The sequence below is a fragment of the Ovis aries genome, chromosome 2, assembly GCF_016772045.2.
Source record: "Ovis aries strain OAR_USU_Benz2616 breed Rambouillet chromosome 2, ARS-UI_Ramb_v3.0, whole genome shotgun sequence".
Taxonomy (NCBI): domain Eukaryota; kingdom Metazoa; phylum Chordata; class Mammalia; order Artiodactyla; family Bovidae; genus Ovis; species Ovis aries.
Window position 1 is genome coordinate 59,784,736 of NC_056055.1, and position 6,950 is coordinate 59,791,685.

The window sequence follows — 6,950 nt, forward strand, 5'->3', positions numbered from 1 at the left end:
ATGTAAGAATTCCCAGAACCCCAGGACTGTGGCATTGTGAGGAAACCCAGGTCAACCACGTGAAGAGCCACATGGGGACAGATGCATCGTCAGCCCATAGCCCTTCCAAGCATGCCAACTGAGGTGCCAGACATGGCGAGTAAAGAAACCATCCTGCATACCAGTCCCTTAAGCTTTTAGATAACTTCTCCAGCCCCATCTGACTATAGCTGCTAAGAGACCCTAATTGAGAACCTTCCAGCCAAGTACAGTTGGCTCACAGGAAATCCAAGGGATAACAATCCATTGTTCTTAAGGGGATTTCTATTCGGGGATGGTTTGTTACACAGAAATAGGTAACCACAACAGACACTGTTCAGCTTCCATATTTTTCCTGTATTATTTTTTTCTGCGCCCTGTTGAGGGACTCAAGCTGTTGTGACCTCACCTGGGAACCTGACCACTTGTCAGGGCATGGATGCTGAGATGATGTTCCTGAGTGACCAGCAGGGAAGATTGTGTGACATGTGATTATATAATTAGGCATTTCTGTTTAGGTTCAGGAAATAAATATGAGGGAATGGACACTGCTCTTCCTCGAGCTTCCTGGGGATGGGAGAGGGGGAGCTAGTATCGGAGATTTCTGTCAGGACGTTCCTAAAATGGGTGTTCAGAGAGGAAGAGGGCCTCTGTTATCTCAATCATGTGAACTATTTCAATTAAAGTTTTTTTTTTTTTAATCCCTCGGACAGCAACTATATGGTTGTATTTTGTTGGGAGGACAATTAGATTAGAATCTTTCCCAACATAAGAATGGTGCCCTCAAAATTGTCCATGTTTCTAAGAATAATGGTGTTGACAATCAGTGTTATATTGTCTTTGATTCTGTTCCATTAGCCTCTCCTTCCCAATAGGTAAATAAATAACATCACAGCATTTGCTTTTCACCTTTCATTCCCAGATCTTCAAGTGTAGATTTGTCACTATAATTCATTCTTGGCCTCTGATGGACAGTTATTCATTGCGTTTCTTGTGTTGACAATATCATGTTTGTTTCAGCAGCCTGTGCTGTTCCTTTCCCAAAGTCAAGAGTTCATAGACATTAAAATATCTTCAGCTCTTTACTGAAGGAAATATCATCTTCCTATTAGTTTATAGTAACCTCATCTTTTAGATGAAAAAGCAGGTAAAATCCTAGACCTTCTCAAAGTCTGAACTTCATAGTGTTCAGGTGGAGAGCTGGTGTGGATTTTAACTGTTTTCCACCTAATCCTCCTTGTCTATGCAGGCAGAACATGACTGAGGGGTTACTTGTAGAGTTCATCCAATAATGCTGAAATAGACTTTGGCATTAGACTGATTATTCAATTTCAAGCCATTCTTGTTTAATTGGGGATCTTAGGTGTGGTACTTAAACTTTATGCCCTAAAATTTCTTTTTCTAAAATATAAATTTATTTGTTTTAATTGGAGGCTAATTACTTTACAATATTGTATTGGTTTTGCTATACATCAACATGAATCTGCCACGGGTGTACATGTGTTCCCCATCCTGAACCCCCCTCCCACCTCCCTCCCTGTACCATCCCTCTGGGTCATCCCAGTGCACCAGCCCCGAGCATCCTGTATCATGCATTGAACCTGGACTGGCGATTCATTTCACATATGATATTATACATGTTTCAATGCCATTCTCCCAAATCATCCCACCCTCTCCCTCTCCCACAGAGTCCAAAAGACTGTTCTAGACATCTGTGTCTCTTTTGCTGTCTCTCATACAGGGTTATTGTTACCATCTTTCTAAATTCAATATATATGCATTAGTATACTGTATTCGTGTTTTTCTTTCTGGCTTACTTCACTTTGTATAATAGGCTCCAGTTTCCTAAAATTTCTTATATGTAAAATGGGAACCATAGTAGAATGTAATGTTTAAAGTCATTTTGAGGGTCACATGAAATATTGATCCGAAAGTGAATGTCTAATAAATGTTAGCCACCTGCCACTTGCTCAGATGTTTTATAGGGTAGGTCACTGTTGTGTTTTGACTTATTGATCACTACTCTGGAAGGTTAAAAGTGCACTTATTATAGGGACTTCCTTGGTGTACAGTGGATAAGAATCTGCCTGCCAATGCAGGGGACATGTGTTTGATCCCTGGTCCAGGAAGATTCCACATGCTGTGGAGCAACTAAGCCCATGTGCCACAAATGTTGAGCCTGTGTTTTAGAGCCTGGGTGCCACAACTACTGAGTCCATGAGCTCCTGAGAGCCACTGCTGAAGCGCTCATGCCTAATGCCCGTGCTCAACAAAAGAAGCCACTGCAAGGAAGTCGTGCACGGCAAGGAAGAGTAACCCCCACTCGCCGCAACTAGAGAAGGCACACAACAAAGACCCAGCACAACAACAAAAAATAATTTAAAAAGTGCACTTATTACAGTGTTGGTCTGCATGCTCTTCAGATGGCTTAGATCTATCACGTCCTACCTGAATAGTTTATAGTGTTCTTCCTGGGTTGAATCCCCAGGCTTTCTCTCATCCAATTCATCTAGGGCATAACTTTGAGAAGGCCACTTCTCTGCTCAGAAATGTTCAATGGCATCTTGGAGCTAATCTTAATCAAGTCCAAATTTCTTAACTTGGCACTCGAAGGCATTCCCCAGTTGAGCCTTGGATCTACTCTTCCAGATTTAGTGTGTTCCCTCTGCTCTCACCAAACAAGGAGAGTCTCTTGCTTCTTTCTCCTAATACATAGCTGTGCCCCATCCCCTCACACCTGACTACTCACATGGTTCACTCTGTTTGAAATATACATCATCCTCTGCTTCTGTATCCCCAAGTTCTACCCACCCCTCAATGAAGCCCTCAGTCAACAATTGTTTCCTTCATGAAGATTTCTGTTATTTCTCCTGCTTGGAATCATCTCACTCCTCTAAGTATCCAGAACCTGATGTTTATGCTTCAATTATGCAGCAGTCTAACCATCTCATCCTGCGTCACCCTTTTCTCTTTTGCCTTCAATCTTTCCCAGCATCAGTGTCTGTTCCAGTGAGCTGACCCTTTGAATCAAGTGGCCAGAGTTTTGGAGCTTCAGCTTTATCATCAGTCCTTCCAACGAATATTCAGGGTTGACTGGTTGGATTGAGATGGTTAGATAGCATTACTGACTCAATGGATGTGAATTTGAGCAAACTGGGAGATAGTGGAGGACAGCCCATAGGGTCACAAAGAGTTGGATATGAAAATTTAGTGACTGAACAACAATGCAGCAGTCACAACCTACCTTTCTTGTTAAGATGTAAACTTTATGAACATGTTTCTTACCCATATTTTTCTTTGCCATAGTACTTAGCCTGGTCGAATCAGTGCTTCCCAAATTATCTGCGAAAAGGAACCAGGTTTTAAAAAATTGCAATCTGTTGCAGACTAGAATGTTTTTAAGTAATAACAAAAATGAATTATTAGAGAAAAGAAATAAAAAACAGACTTACAAAATGCAAGCCTAAATATATTATTATTAGAATCAATAGACATATAATTATCTTCTCAAAGTGCTATTTAATGTATCTAAACACTCAGTTTCTGTACTTTTCTCATCTGCTACTAGTAAGAATTCATCAACTCTGTGAGATAATAGAAAAAAGTATATTGGTTTCTTCCCTGGCACAGAGCTCCTAAAACCCTTGTGATTTCCTAAGTAACAAGCACTAGGAGCATTTCCTATTCTAATATTTGGTCTTTGACCCTGGTTCCCAATATAAGGCTCCTAAAACCCTTATAATTTCCTGGGTGTTAGGAGCATCTTTTGTTCTAATGAAGTGATTCTGAGTGAACTTCCTGGTTCCTGGATGGGGGCTGGTCGCTGGAAAGACCAAGCCTTGGTTAGAAGCTTGAAATTTTCACTCCCTCCCAAACCCTCTGTCAGTTCTCTGGAGAGGGGAGAAGGGCTGGAGATGGATTTGTTGATCAATCATACCTACATGATGAAGCCTCTATAAACCCCAAAAGTATGGGTTTGGGGAGCTTCCAGGTTGACAAACATTCACGTACTGGGAGGGTAACACACCCCAGCTTGGGGTAACACACCCCAAGCTCCTGCATTCAGGACCTTCCCAGACCTTATCCTATGTATCTTTTGATCTGACTGTTGATTTGTAGCCTTTAATTTATCTTTTAACATATTGGTTAACGTAAGTGTTCCCCTGAGTTCTGTAAGCTGCTCCAGCATGAGAAACTCAGATTTATAGCTATTGGCCATAAGCATAGGTGGTAACCTGGACATATAATTGGTGTCTGAAGTGGGAACAGTTTTATAGGACTGGGTCCTTAACCTGGGGAAACCTATGCTGTCTCCAGGTAGATAGTGTCAGAACTGGTTTAAATTGTAGGACACCCGCTAGTGTTGCAGAGAATTCTTGGGTAGGGGAAAGTACCCACATATCTGGTGTCAGAAGTTTTGTGAGTGTGGTAGATATATGAAAGTAAAGAAAAATCATAGGAGAAAAACGTAATTTTTCAAACTCAGACTGGCACAGGTCCACAGACCGCACATTGAGAAGCATGACTGTATAGAACTGGTCTGTAAACAGGACTATTGTATAAGTAAATCCATGGAACAGAGAATGTTTTATAGCAAATTTTCTCCTATAATTTTCAATTATTGTCTCAGGTTTATTCTTTGAGAATATAGGATAATTAATTGTTAATAAACTATGATGAAATTTGCTCACACTGGCTTAATTACTTCTGAATGTTATATTGGTATGTTTAAACAAACACAAGTATGAGTTTCTTTCTGAGAGAAAAAAGGTGGAGTGGTTAAACTGCTATATATCAGATGTTCAGAGATATTCCCTATTGAAGAAAAAAACACTTCTAGGCTTAGTGTTTTGTCTTAAATAATTTAATTTCAAGAAATATCTTTTAAATTCATAAATATACATCACACAGTTTCCATAGTTAGTCAGGAATTACACTGAAAGTTCATTAAATCACATCTAGGGAATTTAAGTGAACTCAAGTAAGTAAATTAAGTGCTGAGTTAATTAAGTTGTTAATTAGTTAATTAACTGTTATAGTTTTAAGTGATGCCATTAATAAACTGACATAAATTTCAGTTTTACTCTCCTATATTTAGAAGGTCTTCATAGAGCTGTAAAAGCTTGAGGGCCTAATTCTTTCCATAGAGTTTTGAACCAAATACTAACATATTTATAATAAGATTTTTATTATTTAGGATTGAAGACATTTTGAAACAATTTGTCTAATTGCCTTTTTTCTTTTGCAAATCAGAGGATACTCTTTTCATCTGCTTCATCTTAATGTAAAATAAAATATCTAAGGGGAAAAGCACAAAAATACTCACCATGCACAACCAGTTTTACATGTGCCACTACATTTCCTTTTGGTATTGTTTTTAGACATGAGGGTTTTGAAAAAGTAAATTTCAATTATTTGCTGTGAAACAAACCATCCTCAATCTTGATGGCTTAAAATGATAGTAAATCATTCATTTAGTCTACAGCTCTACAAATTGGAGAGGGCTGCATGAGGACAGCTCATTGGTCCTGACTGGGACTGCATGATCCATTTCTAAAATGGCTCATTCACACAGCTGGCAACTTGGTGCTGGCTTTCGGCTGGGAGTTCATCCAGGGCTGACTCCTGAGCCTTGGAACTTCTCCTCAAGATCCTCTCCACATGGTTGCTTGGGCTTAATCACAGCATGGCGGCAGACTTCTTAGAGTGAGTTATAAGAGGCCTACATGGAAGCCAAAAGGCTTTTTATGACCCAGCCTCAGAAATCACTTAGGGTCAGAACTTCCCTGGTGGTCCAGTGGCTAAGACTCTGCGCTCCCCGTGAAGGGGGCACGGGTTCAATCCCTGGTCAGGGAACTAGATGCTGCAGCTGAGTTCACAGGCCACAGCTAAAGATCCCACATGCTGCAACTAAGACCTGGTGCTGTCAAATAAATAAATAAAAATAAATATAAAAGATAAATCACAGGGTGTCACTTCTGCAGGATTATATTGGTCAGTCAGGACACCAAAGTCAGTCCAGATCCAAGGGGAAGGGAATGGCTCCCTCTCTCAGTGAGAAAAGTACCAAAGATATAAAGGAATAATTCAGTTCAATAAATTAAGAAGGATTTGTGAACTCACATAGTGGGCTCTGATACTGAAAAAGGTGGAGATGAAAATTTTTTTTCTCCATTAGGGATACCTGACAGGGAGCAGAACATTAAAATCAGTACCATAAGCAAATAATGTAGTAGACAATACACTGGATTTAGATAGAAGATCTGAATTTCAGTTAAGGTTCGGTTGTAACTATCTAAGAGACTCTCAGTTCAATTCAGTTTAGTTGCTCTGTCAAGTCCGACTCTTTGCGACCCCATAGACTACAGCATGACAGGCCTCCCTGTCCATCACCAACTGCCAAAGCATACTCAACTCATGTCCATTGAGTCAGTGATGCCATCCAGCCATCTCATCCTCTGTCGTCCCTTCTCCTCCTACCCTCAATCTTTCCCAGCATCAGGGTCTTTTCCAATGAGTCAGCTCTTCTCATCAGGTGGCTAAAGTATTGGAGTTTCAGCTTCAACATCAGTCCTTCCAATGAACACCCAGGACTGATCTCCAAGGGACTCTCAAGAGTCTACTCCAACACCACAGTTCAAAAGCATCAATTCTTCAGCTTTCTTTATAGTCTAACTCTCACATCTATACATGACTACTGGAAAAACCATAGCTTTGACTAGACAGACCTTTGTTGGCAAAATAACGTCTCTGCTTTTTAATATGCTGTCTAGGTTAGTCATAACTTTCCTTCCAAGGAGCAAGCATCTTTTAATTTCATGGCTGCAGTCACCATCTGAAGTGATTCTGGAGCCCCAAAAAATAAAGTCTGACACTGTTTCCAATGTTTCACCATCTATTTGCTATGAAGTGATAGGACTGGATGCCATGAT